The following is a 20,256-nucleotide window of genomic DNA, read 5'->3' on the forward strand; positions in this document are numbered from 1 at the left end:
TGGTCTTGATATAAAAAAATACTGCTGTGGATAATGTTCACGTTGCAGTTAAACTTCGCTTTCCATCAGTCCTTAAATACAACAATATATTTTCATGACGTTTTGACTGACATGGCATATTGACTGATCGGCAATGCCAGCGACTGTCTGTCATTTCAGCCACAGCTTCGCCGCTCTCGGTCCCACCGAACATGCCCGTCTTTACGTCTCCATTTCCGAGTCCTCCTCGTCTCACCTCTCCTGTCGAGCGCTCTCGTCCCCTCCCCACCACCACCACCACCACCGCTACGTGACAGGTGACTGACGACGCTAACAATGGTGGGTGCGGCCGGCCCTGCTCAGCAGTGCACGAGCCGCATGATAAATTACCCTCATCAGTTTGTTTTGCCAGCAGCCCACACAGGTCACCACCAAGGCCGGTCGTGACATTTTGTTGCATACTGTATATGCAAATACCTGCCAATCAATTAGCGTGCTGCTCCCACCGCTCCCCGCGCTGCCCATTGTGATTAAAATGAATTGATTGTGGGCTAAAATCAACAACGGCGAGCCTGCCAAAAGTACAGGGGTCAGCGGGACACGGCAGGGGAAATGAGGGGGAAAATAAAACTTATTTGAATGTAATGTTCGGCTTTTTCTCTCTCGTCCCTCGGTTCCTTTCACTTTATTCTTTATCGCCATCTCATAACTGCAGGCATAAAACACAGTGAAATTTGCTGAAAATGAGAAAACTGCAATGTAAACAGACGGAGTAATAAATTTCAGGGGGTGCTGTCGGGGCTTTCTGAAGATCGGGCTTTGATATGTGCTGAGAAAACGATGGTGGCAGCAAGATTTTAAGCAGCTTGAAGCGTCCAGGTTATCTCGTGTGTATGAGTGTGTTTCTACATGTGAGTCATGGGGGACGCGGCGCACGCTCAGGCTATAGTTTGCAGTGACAAGACTGATGAACAGAGATCGAGCGTTCGGAGGCATCGCTGAGGAATACTACCAGCTTCTGATTTAGTGTTGGGAGTTTAAAAGGCGGAGTAAACAACTCACTGATGGTTTACAGAGAGATTGATTAAAGGGCCGACTTATCATTCACAACCATGCCTGCTTGCATAAACAACACCGACACAGGACGAGTTGACAGGAAGGTAATAGAAAAAACAATTCTCAGATGATAATTCCTTTGAAACATGTGAATTTAAGGTGCTTTCCATATTTTGCTCCTTTTTTCTTTGAAGTGCTGCTTTATTTGTTCAGTAATAAACAGGGTTATTCAATTAAAGATTTTAAGAGTACATAAATTTTATTGGTCGACACTCCTCAAGTGGTTTTACAGTATTTTATTAACCGAGCAAAACATGAGCACTGTGTGGAATAGTCATTCTGCAGGGCGCATGCCTCTTCTAAATTGGGGGCAAATGCATCACTTTTAAATTTTATTCTCAAATGTACAATTGGATCACCAATCAGAACAAATCAACATTGCACTATGATCTTAAAAAAAGCCACACAAGGTTGACATTTGTCCTGTAAAACAAAAGTCCCACTGACACAACGTCTTTTCATTTTTGACAAGGTTTGCATTTACAAGGTTTTGGAAAATATGTCTATTGACATGGAAAAACTCTAAAAAAAGATTTCACTAGCATGCCAGGCCATGAATTGGTGCTGTTGGCTGTTTTTGTATTGAAATCACACATGTGCGCCGACAATGGCAGCAGGTGAAGACGGCATGTTAGAAGAGAGAAGATGAGAAGAAGGAAACATGGAGGACAAAGGGTGAAAGAAGAGGTAGAGACAGAAGAGAGGCAAGAAATATTTGAGAGAGGAGGAGAGTACAGGAGAAGAAGCAAATTTCCACAAGCCAAGTGGAAAACACCTTGAATGGATAAGGGAGAGAATGTCGTGAGAAAAAGAAGAGTACAAGGAGCGCCTTGACTAAAGAGTAAAATCAAGTGTGGCTGTCTTTCGAGGACGTGTCTTCGAAGGACGAGTCGTCAAGACATGCTGCAACGCTTAGCTTGTGAATGGCAGTGACCAACACTTCGGGGGGGAAATAATACCAAACCTTTTCTGTGCTGAGTTTGCTTGTTCAAGAGTGAGAAAAGGGTGGGACAGAAATTCTGTTGTAATTGTCTGAGTCGGGTCCACATCAAGCATCTGGTGAGCAAATCCACAAAGCTCGTCGGTTACACTCTTCAAAATCAAATCCAGAAGAGGAACCTTGCATCTACATAAATCCAGAAAAAACAGGTTTTTGATTAGGGACCAGTGCTGCTTAGATTGCAGATTGTTTAACTTAGTGTCTGAAGAGAGAAATGAATTTATCAACTCGGAAAAAAACAACAACCAAATAATCAAGTAAACAATCATTTACACTTATCAAACCGGGGTAAAAGACAGATAAACAGTCCTTTAAGAGATCAAATGCAGGTTCTCTGGAGTGCTTATTGCATGAAAGTCCTTAACAGCATACTGCTTGAAGTTTATCTCAAATATTATAGCCGTAATGGATACAATACGTCACCCCTGTGGCCACATCACAAAAACGGGAATCGTATTTTGGAAATGACATATAGAACATAATTTCTCTAAAATTACAGAACTATTACATCACTAATTTCCTTTGACATGTAAAGTTTCACAGCTTAAACAGAGAACAGAATAACACTAAATTCACTCACACACTGATTAATTTTAAAGACAGAAAGTGAAAATGAATCAGCAATAAAACTACTGCAAGCACTTTGCTCCAGTTTTCCTTCTTTCTCCTCTTATTGAATGATCATTAATATGCCATGATTGAAGCTGGGATTTTGAGTTAAACCAACACATGCAATCACCACAAAAACCAGATGAGAAAAGTCAAACCTGGTGGAAAATAAGGCAAAAATGTTTCAGTGATAGAGAGTGACCTTTTACGAATTCATCAACACAGATCCAGCCTCTTGAACTGAAGAGAAAAAAGTCCTTCTCATATGAAGCAATCGTTCTAACTGATGATATTGATTTTTTGAGATTCCAAAGTTTTCAATATGTTCAGAAACACCACTTTGAAATTTCATGTTGTATAAAAACTAACGCCATGCAATTTGAAAAAAAAAAAATCTCATACAAATTAGTGAGTTTCTTGAATCTGACGGAAGACATCTTCAAAGCTACCAGCTCTGTGACCTTTGTGACCTTCCTGAAAATTGTGGTTTGAAGTCGTTCATCTTGTGAAATCCATCTGCCACTATTGACTGCTTTCTTATTGTTTCTTGGAAAACAAAAGTTGATTTAATGTCTACAACTTCTGTATATTTTTCATAAAAAACAAAAAAAACAAAAAAAACTGACATAAAAAAAAAAAAACGTTTTGACAGGCTGAGACCAAGCTGCATATGAAAGACAAATAAACTGCAGGTCAGGCGATAACAGCTAAAGCTTTGGATGATTTTCCAGGAAGCAGCAGCCTCCATTTCTACCCGCTCCACTCCGCTCATGATGCACTGGGGTGAGAGATACTCCAAGTGGCTACATTAGATTAGACTGTGTCACCGGCGAGGTAACTTTCAGTAAGAATCTGTTGTGGATAAGTAATATTCTGCCCTTTATCCAAGTGGCTTCATGCTGTTCCCTCGACTGGACTGACAATCTAATAACATTTGCACCAGAAATCACTTCTCAGAGTTTTGTGATGATTGAAAGGTTGCCTTCCGGCTGAATGCCATCAGTGGGCTCCAGAAAAAGGTTTTTCATGTAATAATGAATGTTTTCATGAAGACTGAGCTTTCACACACATAAAGAGTAACAACAAAGCTGTGTTAGTCACAAAGAGCTCGAGGAGGCACGTAAAGTCTAAATGAATCAGTCATCAGATGTCTCATCTGCAGCTGATGGTCTCTTTACATCTAACATGTTACTATATGTACACTTGCAAATGTGCTCTAGTTCAGTCAGATTTCTGTGAATGCAGTGTGGACCAGTAAGCAACTGATGCACGAACAGGAATTCCTGAAAGTGATTTAGCTCTTTTAACACATCTGTTGGTGAGGTATTCTTCACAGTGTGGAATTTTAACAGCACAGAGAATTGTTGTTGAAGTTATGTAGCTCAGTACTTGTCACACCAGCACCGTGTGTTCTGTTTATATCTTGTAATTCATTGTTAAAAATGCCACTGTGAGCTCAACTGTGAAGTATCCTCTTTTTTCAGCTTATGAACAGGCACATTACACCACGAAAACAGTCATAGTATATTCTCTTATGCTTACTGAGCACATTATTTACAGTCCAACTAGACAAATTAAGCCATCCGTTCTGGTAATTTGTTGAAAAAAGAACTAAATAAAGCCAAGACTGAGCTAACCTGAGATCTAATAACTGAGGATCGATCCTGGTGGAGGGCAACTTCACAAGTTCTCAGTTAGGAAAACCCAACACAAATTAAAATGATTGTCTGCAGCAGTCACAACACTCAGCAGGGTAAAAGAAAGAAGTAGGACTACCAACTAAGTATGTTTGAATCTATGGAGCAGGTTATGATCTCTGATAATGTTGATGTACATGTAAAACAGTATTCTAACAGCATTTTTCACATTTACCATACATGCATGGCACTGAAAAATCTGCGATTTTAATTTATCATCTCAAATTCAGTCGCAACTGTGATACATAATTATCTTTTGCCCTTTTATTTGGTAAATGATTTGGGGGGGAAAGTGAGAAATTGCACCACCGCATGCAGTGATGACAGCATCTGGCTGTTGTTTTGATAGAGCCGTGACTTTCCCGGTCACCACGGTGTTTCTACCTGCTGACCTGACTCCTGATTATCCTCAACCTCTATTAACCTGAAAACTTATTACAGGTATGCGTGCACCTTTTACGGATTATGGTATTATTCACTGTAGTCTATCAGTGGTGGATTATGATGTGTGGGGCATATTTAATCAAAGAGGCCACTCATTAAATTGAACGCCACATGATCTATCTGATCTCCTCATGTGGGTTAAAGAACAAACACGCCATCTTTTTTTTTTTTTTTTTTTTTTTTTTTATGGCTGCCCGTTCTTTGTGCAGCCATAAAATCAAGCCCAGATCCGGTTCAGAGCAATTCCCGTTTCCATTTATTGTTTGCAACATGCGACTTCAAGCAGTTCTGGCTGCCGTCGTCTTTGTTTTGGATTTTAAATCAGAATTTTTATTCCTGGTTCTGTCATGTCCACCATCTGCTGTGTGAGCTCGAAATGTCAATAACCCACAGACCTCCATCCACGGTGGAAAAAAAAGTCCCTGCTATTGCTTGCAGCACTGTAAACCACAGCAGGAGGACGACCATGGAGAACGCACTGCGGGCCTCAGCTGCCATTAAACAGATATATGTGCAATATATAAAGCATAAAACTTGGAAATATGAATCATTCATGTTTCTCCTCCTTGCTAATCCTGCTTTCCATGCATGATTCTCACAGTGTTCAAAACAGAACTTTATTTAAAGCACTCTTTTCGAGTCAGAATAAGCTGCTGTAGATACATGGTATGTCCTCTGTGACATCCTCCCAGAGAGGGAACGAAATAAAACACACAAGTACGATTCTATACACACATTATTATTCCTGAAGAGGCACATATACATCAGAATCATTTCAAACTAAGAATCGTCCTCTGTGAAACAGAGACATTTCTAAAGAAGCAGGAAAAGTTGATTTTCATGTAAATAATAATAATGTAAACAAGTTAAAAGCAGAAGTATTATAGATTAGAAATCAGCCATCATTTACCTTGTATTTAATTAATTTCTTGAATCTTGTGAACTGACTGTCTTGTTGTAACTAAACTAATGATCTTGGAGGTGACGTTCCCGGTTTTGACTTTTTAATAATGTGTTTCACATCACAACATAGAAATGATAAGTACTGCCAACTGGACTGTGTGCGTAAATAGGATGTTTGGACATAGTACTAATTTGACACTTTTAATTACAGTGTGGTATAGTAAGCCATTATTTCAGGCCTGCAAGGCAAAACACATTTGCATTTGCTTTTTTTGTTTTAATCATTTAAATTTGTTTGAGTGGATGTAATACTTTCGGTTCAACCAAATAAATATTTAATGTTTCCAAAAAAACAGAATTTTCAATTTCATTGTGTTCCCTCCTTGTAGTTATTACTGTTTTAATCAGTTTCTTTCCTTGCGGGGAACTGCGTGTCTACGTCTTCATATTATTATTCTGTCACCATCTAAAAAAATCACGGAAACGTATAAGGCATCGACAAAAGAAGCAGGATGAAGCGCGGCTGTGCAGTCTACTAGAATATTGCTCGAGCGCTGCGATGTCCCAGTGATACCACCTGTGTGTTTTCTCTCTCCGTCTAAACAGAAGACTCTGGGGGGAAGGGAGGTTGACGTCATCAAATGTTGCAGGAGGTGAAATAAGAGTGAGGGTGTCAGTTCACGGTATGACCGAGCAGTGAGCTGTTCATAAAGGGCCTGTGAGGGTGAACCAGCCTCTGCTTTGACTGCATTTTCCAGGCCTGTAATTTGACTTTTTGTGCAGATCTGTGCAGCAGCCTGCTCGGCTAATTCAAGCGCTTGTGCATTCATTGTGCATGTGCCTGAGCAATGCTTAATGCTCTTCATGTTAGCATGAACAGGAAAATTGGGGGAAAATGGGGTGGCGGGGGTTGTTGGACGCTGCGTGCGCTTTGCATAATTCATAGCTCTGCATTGAGCCATAATCTTTGCTCACTGCACTAATGAAAGCTGCAGCGCTGCATTTTTTTGCTGCATGGAAAGTGCAGCTGACTCCATAATGTGGCAGGGAGGAGAACACTGGATCATGATTGGGTACGCTGACTTCCCACTCCTATTTTCTCCCTCCAGACAGTCGCAGGGGCTTTAATCCAGCAGTCCACAAAACGTCACTGGAGGCCGACGATACAGCACACCAGACTTTTATGGTCTTCTAAAGTATAATCAGACAATACCCACTGAAAGAAAGGGAGGTGGCAAGTGTAGCCAAGGAGAGGAGTGTAGTAATGTGCTGGCTGTTGTGACAAAGGCCTGTTATAATGAACTCGCTCCAGCAGGTAGGACGGTTCTCTGGCCGCCAGCCAGTGGAGATGTTTTCCCTCCCTGCTGGACAGCAACACTTTTTCACATTGGAATCGGCCGACGGGGCCGCACCTCCACCCGCTTCCATTTCAAAGAATCTTGATGCTTATGTGATGGAATAATGTGCATTAGCCAGGGCAGCATATCATTCACACTCCTGCCTTCCCTCCCCTCCCTTCTCCTCTCTCCAGCTCTACCCCATTTCCTTCCCGTTTCCCATCCTTTCCATGGGCTTGGCTCATTGAGTGCAGTGGAGTGAGACCGATGCGCATGGTCGCGCTCAATAGCACCACGCTGCTCAGCATGGGGATATTAGTGTACTCTGCCAGACGGTTTGGATACAGTCCTCTGACCTCACTTGTAAAGAATCAGTTTTCTATCTGTCAGCCCTTCCGCATGTTTTTGTGTCGCACGTCCAGAGGTGTTCATGCAGGCTACATCTAGGGACTGTAAGTGGCTGATAACTGGTGACGGCGGAGAGGACACTGGAAATACTGAGTGGAGAGCGAAATGACAGTGATGGGCAGTTTCTGTACGATTGCTCGAGCTGTAAACGTGAGATATAAAAAAATGAGGCACAGAGCCTTCTCCTCCGAACCACCTGACAGTCCATCTCAATAATTTCCTTTCCAATGCAATGTCATGACTGAGATTTGGGGATTTTTTTTTTCCTCATCAATTGGCCATTGTTATATTTAAAAAAGAAAGAAAATCGGTGTTAAAAAAAAAAAAAAAATCCTCGCCTCAGAAGACTTTGATCTCGAATCAGTTGGAATATCTCAAGGCTGAGGAAAAAAAAGTGAGTCTTGCAGGCAGCACTGATGCTTCCACATTAGTCTCACTCTGGGGTTCGTATGGTTCGCTCAGTCACTTTAAAGAAAAGTCAGCATGCGTTAGGTGCCTTCAAATAAACCAAGTGCATTATTAATTTCTGCCAGAACAAATAATCTAAGAAAAAGAAGAATCTTCCCCAAGCCTGTGTCTCGGGTTAAGTCAACGCAACAGTGGGAGATGGTCTCATTATTACAGGCGACGGCATTAAAGGCTTGCCTAACACCTCGCCACCTGAGGTTCACTCCTGGGTGGTTCGTGTCAATCCTCTGCCCGTCTATAAGGCGAGGCGCACTTGTGAGGCAGGAGCCTCCTGTCCATCGCCCGCGATGAGCTCATGCATTATTCTAAATCAAATTCCCTCTTTCATTTCAAGAGAAAGTCGGAGGCCTTGAAACATGAAGGAGCCAGCTCGTGGACAGTCGAGTGGACTTAAAATGGAGCGAAAGATGACTGGCTATTAAGTCTTCCACTTCTCTCCACGTCTGTTCTTTGCTTCGTCTCTTTGGTCCTCTGACTGCGCATTTCTTTGTTTCTCTATCTCAGTGCGATTTATGTCTTATTGCTTGAAACATTGAACTAGAATCCACGGATTTCCAGCAAATCGTATGTTCCATCATTTGACTTTCTATCAACAGGACCCAACACACCAATTCTCATTTACAATCTGCCTTTTTCTCCATTTCTTTCAGCCCGATGATCCCCCTTTATTCACTGTGACTCAGTACTGCCCTCTCTGGGTAACAATTCATTAGACTAATCACCACTGAGGAAGAGTTACGGTTGCAGTAACACAGACACTTTGGGAGTTTAGCTTTAAAAATAGCAATCAGCGATGTTCATTTCATGCACTGAGATACTGTTTTGACAGCAGGTAAAACTGAAGTTTCATTAAAAACAAAACAAAAAAAAAAAATAATAACTGCATGCACTGATGCCAACAAGCTCAAGCTTATCTTGTTTTGTTTTTCACATCTATTCTCACACGGGTTTCTTTCCCCAAAATAATAATAAAATCATGGTGTAAACTCTCAGAAATGGTGTTTTTTGAGCTGAATCACTTAAGACTGAATAATTTCATGGATCATATATTTCAAATATTTGTTTTTCACCAAAGCAAGGTGTAAAAAAAAAAAATCTTGAAACTAATAAAACTTACGGTAAATTCTTTGAAAGTAACATTTCAGTCACCGCAAAAGTCTAAAAAAATGTAGAAATTAACTGAAACTGTGTAACATCCGTTTGAACCATGACAAAATGATCTTGTTAGCCCCAGCAAAAAATTTTACGTCCAACATTCTCAAATAAAAGTATAACTTTATAAATCAGATGATCGATTTTTCCAGCTGGTAGTAGTTAGCCAAAGAGCAAAAAGAAAAAAAAAAAACAGCTAAATTCACTTATTCACTTTGTGAGTACCCTGAACTCAATTAATTTCATATAATGTATTCATACATATGCAATGCCAAAAACCACTTGAGGTAAATTTCTTTGTCCATTGTTTTCCTTCCCGAGGCTTCCACCACCAGCCATTTCAGGCGAACACACGGCGAGGAGCTGACCTGATGACGGTGACCCGCTGCTTCCTCTGCTTCACGGGATACTCGGTCCCTGCAGCAGCTGTGTTCCAATTAGAGAGCCCTGACTTTTGTGGCCTGTATTAGCATTTCATTTAGGCTCCCCCTGCTCCTCGGCTGGCTCCCGCAGTGTGGCGGACCACCGCAAAAAACCTGTCGCCGGCTCAGGCCACTTGGCTGAGGCTGCCCACCAATCCTACTAATTGACTCCTGATCTTCCCACAGCGCACAGGTGAGCCCACACAGCATTAGCTTGGATTTAACACACAATTTGGAGCTGAATATCATTTTAAGTTCTTCCACCTTCTGGTAGTGCCAAATTGAAAAGATACCAAAAACGCAGCTTATATGCAAGCTATACATGAACAGAGCCTGCTCGACTTTTGAGTAGCTTTTTTTTTCTCCCATCCCTACAACCCTGAAGAGACAAGGCCTCACTGGCAAGGTTCTGCTCATGACACTTTTCCAACAGCAAAGAAGTTGTTTGAAATCATATTTCAAAGTGAGATTAAATCACCAACCACAGGTCCTTTGTGCCTCGGTGAGAACATTAAGGGTGTCACGCTGCTCGCTGCGACTGCAGAAGGATGCCCTGCAGAGAGGGAGAGATTCCTCTAATCACTGCTCGCCTGGGGTGAAGGCTGCAGAGGGCCCGGCACTGCAGTCTTATCTCCAGGAAACATGCCACAGTGAGTGACATAAACACATACGCGTGCACGCGAGGGCGCACACGCACTACGTAGAATGCACATGACGGCCGGAGCACTTCAACACTGGAATGTCGACCTGCAATTCCTGCCACTAATACTTTATTTTTAAAAGTTGTCCTCGTGCTGAATTTCCTTTTTTTTAACATCGGTATGCTCTGTTCTCCTGTTTGCACTCATGCACTTTTTTTGTATTCCCGTGTAAGTCTGTGACACCGCAGGAACATTGCTTCATCTCACTGTGGACCGTACCAGCTATATATGGTTGCAATGACAATTAAGCTGCTTGAACCTGAACATAGAGAGAAAACAGCGAGCGTACTCCCACAGCTGCAGAGATACTCAAAGGGAGGCGGGTATATGCAGCCGGCACTCGCTGTGTGTGCTGAATTATCTCAAGTATTCAAATAATATTACAGACTATGCTTTTTATAAGAAGTGAATCCCTGGGCTGCCATTGTTGAGAGGGTCTTGAAAGACATGATTCTCAAGTTTATTTCCCAGGTTGCAACAAGATATCAAAAGATTTAAAAAGATGTAAAAATAAGAACACAAAATATATACACACTTGCAGACCAAAACATGACTAGATTTCCAATCTGGTTTACATCAGTTATTGAAAAATGTGTTAAGAACAGACGATGGGGGGTTCAGAGTACCGAGCCTCTGGGTATGGAGGCATGGCCCTGCATTCCTCCCTCTTTTAATTAGCAGGCTATAAATTGAGTGAACAGAAACACAGTGATCTCACTAAATCATTATTACTTTACACTGACATAGCACCTTGTGGAATTACAGACAATTTGCCAATTAAAAGATGTAAGTATTCATATGACTCAATATGGTAGGCAGTAACAAGCCTGGTGTATTATGACCTCAGTCTGCCAGGAGACACCTGGTCTTATTAATAAGGGTGTGTACCAATAAATGCATTCCTTTTTCCAGTGTAGGTTTGTGTGAGGACTGTGGGAGTAAAGACCGTAGCTACATGATATCAGAATTACAATAAACTCATCTTCCAGGTCCTCAAACCACATGGAAGCCAACTTTTTCAAAAAGATATCTTTATCGAAAAATGTTAAACCAAAGATGAAAAGCCTGCACGCTCCACATCCCAAGCCGCAGTCCGCTGCACCACAATACTGCTCTGTCCTCAAGAAAACAGTAGCATAGTTAGGTTTTTTTTTTTTTTTTTTTTTTTTTTTGCGCAAAGCAAATTACAAAAACTTTACGAGCCGTACTCTGAACATGCACAGTGTTCTCCATTGTAACAGTTGGTTTCCATTCACTTTGGAACAATATGGAAATCAACAAGTTGACAGTTGAAATTTGTTTAAGTTGTGTAATCCATCACACTCGCTGCCAAGTCCACATTCATTTCTCTCAAAGTCGCTTTTAATACAATTCATGTGCAGAACGGTTTGAAAAGTTGCCCAACTTCAGCAAGTTCCAAATGTCTGCGAACAGTTTTGTGAGTAATTGAATAGGAGCTAATGACTCTGTGGGTTGTTTCCCGGGAAAACTGAAACACTCTGCCTGGTAATTTCATGTCTGTATGAGAGGAGAGAGTGCGTCTGATGGTGTAAATTAACATCTGCTGCTCGTGATAATCGAATGCCAGACTTTTCGCTTGTATCTGGCCAGTTTAAAAATATAGCAACGTGACGTGATATACAGATCACATAAAGAAGGCAATAATGAGAGATTCTTCAAACATCATGCACCATTATTGGTCCCAGGAGGTCTAATTAGGTGAGTTTAACTCCACATCGTGCAGCATTATAAATAAATTGTTGTGATATTAGTTCATTATTAGTGTGTCCCTTATCTTACAACTGCACAAGTCGCTAGAACGCACAAAAAATGAAATAAATAAATAACTAAATAAATAAAAATCAGTTTTTAGAATGACCCAATGTAAAATCAATTTTTTGTTGTAGATTGTTGAGGGAGTTTTTTTGGGGGGGAATGACATAATTTTCTATGAGAGAAGTGTTTTCAGAGATATTTAAGCTTATGTTAGGAACTGAACAAGCTGATGCTTGTGACCTAAGTAAAATTGCTGATTATATCTTTGCGAAAACAATGGTGTGACAGAAAAAGTTAGAAATTGCTTCATTTTTAACCCGAAAGAAGAAAAAAAAAAACAATTGTAGATGAGCATCTGACACTGCATTATTTTTATGAGCAGACAAAAAAAAACTGCCAAAAATGTTTTATTACCAAGAAATCCATGTATTATGACATCATTGGCTGCAGTTCTAACATTTTTTTAATATGTCAATCAATAACTTGTTACATAATTGGCAATATTGTTGTGATAACAGATCAAATATCTTATTACACGATTTTCAGGTTATTACATTGTGGAAAAGTACTACATTATGGGCCATTATTAGATTATTGAGGATGCAGTTTAATTCTGTCATGTAAACACTTTAAGACAGGATAGATATACCCTTAAAAGCATGATGGTCAGGTTTTCCTCAAGCAAAAATCTCGAAAAAATACAAATTAAGTTTTGAAATTTAGATTCTCCTAATGGAAAAACAATTTATGCTAAAATATATGATAGAAGTAGAAGACTTAAAAGGAATGGAGCTATATAAAGAAAGTTTTCAATTTGACTTGAAAACGATGGTTCAACAGTGCAGGAAGTCTGACTTTGTTATGACTGACGAGCTTGTAGTCCTACGCCATAAACTGTTTATACATTAATTGTTTTTACTGTCAAATATAAGGTCAAGCCCCAATGATGCTCAAACGAAGATTTCAAAGTTAATTATATTCTCAATTTACCAATGAAATTCCTCACATATAACAAGTTTAAAAAAAAAACTTGTCAATAAATAGAAAGTCACTTTTTTTTTTTTTTTTTTTACTTTGAAAAGTCATGAAATGATACTATATATTAAAATGCTGTCAACAGGGATGTAAAAAAAACTCAGACGTTTCACCTGAGGCTTCACAGCTTCCCAAACCACAGTACATATTTATCACCGCTCTCGTCTCACAACATTTCCCCAAAGCTGGGGCTGTCCAAGTTTTTGTTGCATCCGTGAGACACCCTGACAAGAAATGGATTGCGGTGCTTTCCCGCCCCAGTAAACAGGCTTCCTGCCTGTGAAGGTGTAGATGGGTTTGATATAGGATGCTGTTTAACCCAGAAACGACGCCACGGCCCCCGGGACAGCCCATTCCTCACACTGCACATCCATCATGTAGGGCAATCGAATGAACGGGATACAGGGCTCCCCCCAGGGAGGGCGAGGAGGAGAGGAGAGAGGAGCTGTGGCGGGAGTGAGAGGAGAAGTGGAGTGGGTGTCAAATTTCACGCAGGCGCGTGGGTGGAGGTAACGAAAGGCCCGCCTCCCGCATTTCCCCACTTTACGGCGTTGGGTTTTTTAACGGGCTCCTTTGTCACGCTCCATCATGTCGTGACTACTAAACAGGGGACAGAAGATCCGCGGGGAAGCCAGGTGAAGCGCTGGGGAAATCTTCTCTTTAGGCTTGAAACACAGGATCTAGATTGGTGTAGTCGTAGTGGATTGGCAGTGGCTGTGAGGAATTTTCTGTTGTTTACCAGCTCATTTTCATGTGCCAGACCTTGTAACAGCTTTTAGGTGCCACAGAACTCTACTGGGACGACATTAAAAAAGCTCACAGTGGTGCTTTGGCCATCACAGTGTGACAGCTATTAGAGGCTACTGGATAAATCTGAGAATTGTTAAAAAGTCACCTCAACACTATTTTCACAGATTTTACAAACCAAACGAATATAAAAATTTAAGTTTTTCTTTCAGTTTTTTTCTTTTTGAATTCACATATTCTTCCATCAAAGTTCTATGCTGCTTTACTGATTTACAACCGATTCCCAAAGTGGAGCTTTTCAAACCACTCAAACTCTATTTGAATAGAAATGGGGGAAATGTAACTTTTAGAAAACGCCCAGTCTCTGTGGAAACATGAATATGCAACTTTTCTAAAACTTTCCAACTGCGCATGCGTACCACTGCTGTAGTAAACAGTTATTTCCATCCACGAATTGATGGAAAGCAACAACAACGTCGGAGTACCCTGAGTCCCAGTCCACATTCTCAATTAGGAGTTAACGTAATAGAAATCCAATTACCTTTGAGGTAAGCGGTGACTAAAATTATTCAACAGTAATGTTTATTTGTGGGTTTCAAGGATGATTTTTTTTTTTTTTTTTACTTTATCGGAGGTTAAAGAGAAACTGTGTGTCAGTGTGCCACACAAAAACAAATGCAATCAGGAGCAGTCCAAACCTGTGTTGCTGTCGGGGCTCATTTTGGAGTAAGTAATCATGTTACCACTGCCACATGCAAAAACATCCCAGCTTCAGAGACAAACACAACGGCCCAGCTGCAGCATCTGATAAACTCAGAGAAAAGCCTCTGACTCGCAGCTGGAAGTCACGAACACAAGCTTCTTCTAATATTTTGGCAAAACATCTGTGAGTGATGAGAGGGGTGTACTGTACTCCCATCGTGAGCCACATGATGCTGTGTCACTGTAAACAAGTGGAAAAATGCCTCAGACTTAAAACCGACTCTGCATTGCCTAAAAATAGCAATGCATCATCGATCTAATCAAATACACATCAGCTTAAGACAAGTCAAGCTCAGCCTTATGTAGCAAGTCTATTTTGAAGGAACAAACAAAGAGAAAAACATTTAAAAAAGGAAGCTGACAACACATATTATATTTATCCTAAAATAGAAAGTTGCAAGTTCTCACCATCCCCACAATATACCAAACACATGCAGAAGTGAGCTTCTCTGCTCTCTGAGACTTTCTGTGATAATATCAAAGCCTGACACAAGCGTATTAATATCACTTTACTTTTGTAATACTATACATAATTGGTGCTTTTATGTGTTTGTTAAAAGTGTCTGCAGGACAGTGACATGCTCCATTTATTAATGCATTATGGACAGTGGCTTCACAGTGCCATTCAGGCAAAAAAATCTTCCTTATTTTTAAAGTGTCATGCTTTTTATGTGTTTCCAGACACGCGCAAAAAAAGGCAAATTACAGTTTTGCATGAAAGGTAAATCACTCTGTGCCACATTTTGCACGTCCCTTGACTACTTCCATTAAAAAAAAAAAAAAAAAAAACTTTCTTTTATAATATGCTTAATAATAAAGATTATAAACACATTTTACTGAATAGGTGACATCTCGCTCCAGGAGGGACCAGCGGTAATAGCACATCTGATTGGCCGAGACATTAATTATGCACTTGGCTTCCCTTGACCGTCTCTGCGTCCCCCTCGGTCCCGACTCTCCACTGAGTGCTCATTAGTGAAATGGATTACTAATGGATTATTAATCTAAGAGGAACGAGGCTGTGGCGACCCAGCTCTCGAGCACCTGGATAGCCAACAGTAAATAGCAGTTTACACACACCAACACACACACACACACACACACACGCAGGCCCATAAACACAAACACATCCTCATCAGCATATTCACGCACACATGCGTACATGCTGGGCTAGGTCTTAGTTACAAGTCTTTTAGGACCAAAATAGGTTGACCATTTGATTTATTGTTGGCCCAGTAAATATAACGGATTCATCTAATTAGCCGTAATTAATTGTTGCGCCATCTTCAGGTTTTGGCCTCCAAATGTACGGCCTCTGCTATGTCCTCTGCTCCGATCCTTACCACCGGCAAACAAATGGCGCCGCACGCCGAACCACACACGCGCGCGACACGACATATATCTTTTTCTGCAGCCGAGGCACCATTACGTTTGCTTTTGTCACCTAATTATTCCTCAGGAGAGGCAATTAGCCACCACACAGTAGCTGCGGCTGCATGACTTGAAACACGCCGCTCTCATACGTGCACAGGTGTACACAAACAATGCGGCGTACATACAAATGCACGTATCACACGTGAGGTATTTGCATGTTTTGCACGCGCGGGCAAATCCCAGGCATAATCACTCAGAGGCCCGGGTCCAGGGAGAGCACGGTGCACTTCACAGATAAAAGAATCTCCGAAACAATCCAAGGAGTGTATATTTAGACAGTTAATTTAATCACATAAATGTTATTGCTTTATATGCAAAGCAAACCATAAATTTAAATCCATGTACATACTCTCCATATCAAAGACAGACTTCAAAAGAAAAGAAGCCTTAGCATGTCCATTTGGGGGTTTTGTTCTTTTTAAAAATAATCACGGGTCTGAGCAAAAGAATCACAAAGCAAAGTGAAGAAAAAAACCCATTAAAAGTCTCATTGTGTGAAAACCGTCGCATCCTCGCTGTGGGAAGTTGGTCGTGCTAAGCGAGTCGCTCCCCGAGACAATGGACCCAAAGACCAATGGCACCTTATTTATGCTTCGCCCTGAATATGTCATGTATCTGTCAGTCGACTCGGAGCGAGCCCGGCTTGGTGTAAACACTTAGAGCTTATCAAATCTCCCTGCTCCTTGCTGGGATGTCACTTCTAATCAAAGGCCAATTAGGAGCTCCAAATGGGACCAAAACGGATCCAGTTAAAAAAGTGACGTGCCGGAGTCTAAAGTCTGACTGTGCGCTTCATGAAACATTAAGAAAACTCTGACAGGCTCATTTGTGTTTGGTCTTAAAACGCCACAGAGGATTTTGAATGTTTAAATTCTGATACTCCCCACGTAGCATTGTTTGTCCCATTTATGCAACGTTTCAATTATTATATTATGAATTTTGTACACTTGACGTGCATGACATTTATTTCCTGAATGATCTTATTACTGAGAATGGCACAATCTTCTGGTCCTTCCTTGCCGATTGTTACTGTCTTGGGAGCTGATTAATTCAGTTGGCTTCTCCATGTCTAGCAGAGATACAAGCTTAGAAAGATACAAGGGAGGTCTACAGCTCTCCATTTTCTCTGATTAGTTACAAAGGTCTCCCTCTCGCAGTCGCTATCCCAGCCAAGATACGTGGCCAAGATAATTTGGCACTTGCACACAGCTATGCACAAGCATGCACGCTGACGGCGTGCGAGAGAACACGCCGACAGCCTCCCGGTACACTTAATTTGACCCAACACACACAAACGGGAACGTATACACGCTCACACACACACAAGCTTATCCGCCCCCATACTTCACACACAATGTTGATTATTAGGGCCCAGTGTTTTAGGGATGCAAGGGAGAGCAGATAAAGAATTTGAATTCCTGGCAGGACTATCAGTAAAGGTTATTAAGCCGTTGTTGATGCATCCATTTGTCGTGGCTGTATCCAGCAGTGTGACATTTATCAAGTATGTCCAGCTAAATGTCACAGGGAGAGGTAGCTCGCTGTCCTGTCCCTAATTAGGACCCTGAAAGTCATACTGAAAGTCCCTCTCATCCACTCCTCCACTTCGGGACAACTTTGATCTCTTTGTCTTTCCCTTCCTCCCTCTCGCCTCCATTTTCTGCGCTCTCCCCTTCCTGATCCACCGGCGGCGCTGGGAGTGCATGTTAAGCAAACTTTGGGGTTTAACAATTGATTCCGAGATGGGGATAAAGCGCAGACAAATGGGGAGGGATGTAGGCCATCCGTCACCAACACAGGGCTCATTGTTTGCAGATTTTAACCTATGGGAGCGCGAGCTTCTTCCCCAGTGGGCTCCACAAATCATAGGCAGGCAGGGGAGTGCAGCGCAGTAGGCAGGCCTGGCCTGGGAATAGCCTGAAAGCAGGACGGAGACCCAGCTGTAGCGAACAAAATGCCGAGCTTGTACTCCTCGCTCCTTCCCCGCACTCTCCAGCCCCACTTTCACCGGCAAAAAAAAAATTGATTTTAGAATGAAGTTTCACAAAATGCAAAGCGTAGTAGTACGAAGAAGTAGAAAGTTTTACACTGTAACTTATTTTTTGTTGCTAAGGTTATATTAAAGACTTGCTAAACACCTTTATAACTACTGGTTTAATATTCGTGTTTAGATAAATTTAGAATTTAAATACATTTAAAAAACTAACATATTAACCTGTTGATATTGGAATAATCAAGTATCCTTCAGCCATAACAAAAGATAACACATCGAAGTACATGAAAATCATATCAAATCTACAATTAAATCTCCCCAACTGGACTCAAACCCATGCTGCCTCATGTTTGAGTATGAACACAAATAAAAAAAAAACTTTATTTCAGGTAAAAGTCACCCATTCGGTTGTGTCAGTAAGTATGAATATATTTTAGTGACTCATTCAGGAATCTGTCAGGCTTTCTCAGCTGCGCAGGCCACATATAGGAGAGCATTTCCACCAGCAAGTCTTTTCTGCCCTCGATATTCACATAACAACAGAGTGAAAACACAAGAAAACACTCTAAATGACGGATCAGTAACAACTGGAGCTGAACCCACAAATCCTGTGAGAACTGTCACTGTCACAGTTTTAGTACCAAAACAAACAAGAGCGGCAATCGGCAGCTTGGACTCTTTACAAGATGATTATAAAAAAGGAGAAAGAAAAAAACTTGTGAGCGATTGGCCAAGATTTTGGCTGCAGGGGATTGTGGGATTGGAGAGTCATTGAGTTTGTGTCCATCAACTCACAAAAGTGTTGACTTTGGTTGCTGATCTGTTATCCGGCATGTACGAAACAACATTTACAAGAATGGCTGGCAGCAAGTGGATGTGAGAACTTTGTATAAATGGAGCCGTCACACCCAAATGATATTTCTAATTGGCTTGGTGAACTACATATACAGTATGATCATATTTACTGGCCTGATTCATGAAAAATGAGACAGACTTAGACTTTCCCTCCAGGCTACCAATTTCTTCTGAGTCCATACTGCTTAAATTGGGGCACAATGTATTTAGGCATCAAAACCACCAACCAAAGTGTATTTTCTTGATATTAATTAAGAGAAACACACTAAAAACTGAATGAGGAAGAAGTAGGAATAACTAGATCCTGATTCGCTGAAAATCAAAAGCCTGTGTTCAGTGAGATAACAGATAGTGATCAAAACTGAGATGAATCCTCTGTTTGATGGTTCATCCTCTGAAGGCTCGCCTTTACTCGTCCACCCTTACACATAAAAGCAGCATTTGACCTAATTGGTCAGTTAATTTAGAGATTTTCATGTTGCTTGTAAGCTTTTGAGTCAAAGAGAAAGTTATTAAGGGGTAAAAAGTTGCTCATTGTTTTTAAAGCGAGGCGAGAAATGAGAAGCAGGACGAAGCCTCAGCTGCTGAGAACAAAGTGCCGAGCGTGTGCAAGCTGCACCCTCTACTCCTCACCAGCCCCATTTTCTTTGGACCTCGTTTTACTCTGGCGGGAGGGGAAGAGAACACACACACACACACACACACACACATGCACACATGTGCAGGCACACTCTGCGGCGCAGTCTGTCGCAAAGCAGCCCTTTGAATGCATGGATCTGAGGTTCAGGTGCGGCGTGTTGGCAAACACCTGCGCTGTTGGCGTGAATACCTCCTGCATGACCTTCCCGGTGAGGCTGAGCAATGAAAAGAGTGTTTCACCGTGGGAATTAATTAAGCTGCCTGCATTTAAACAAACCCTTAGAGAGAGAGAGAAAAAAAAAAGTATATATATATATATATATATATATATATATATATATATATATATATATATATATATATACATATATATACATATATAAAGTAAAGCTCAGATCCCTTTTGACAGATTCCTCATTACTGAATCTATTAAAATATACTGTATAATTACATACTAACCAGTGTTCATATTTTTATGCGTATCATTCAGGGGGAGTGAAAACTACTTTGGATTTACTCATCCTCTTTTTTTTTTTTTTTTTTTTCAGAAAAATATGGAATTAAAAAAAGATGTGAAACACATGGGAAAAATGTTTGTGAAAACTGTGTAAAACTAATTGGGTTTGTACATTCGCCAGGTTTTGTACAACATCACTTTTAATGTTGCTAAGTTGTTGAGATAATTTAGTAATGACCACAATATAAAAGGCTTGTAAGTCAACATAACATTAATTCACATCACAGTGTTTCATGTTAGTTTTGAACAAACTGAATCTAAG

The sequence above is a fragment of the Salarias fasciatus genome, chromosome 17 (assembly GCF_902148845.1).
Source record: "Salarias fasciatus chromosome 17, fSalaFa1.1, whole genome shotgun sequence".
Lineage (NCBI taxonomy): Eukaryota > Metazoa > Chordata > Actinopteri > Blenniiformes > Blenniidae > Salarias > Salarias fasciatus.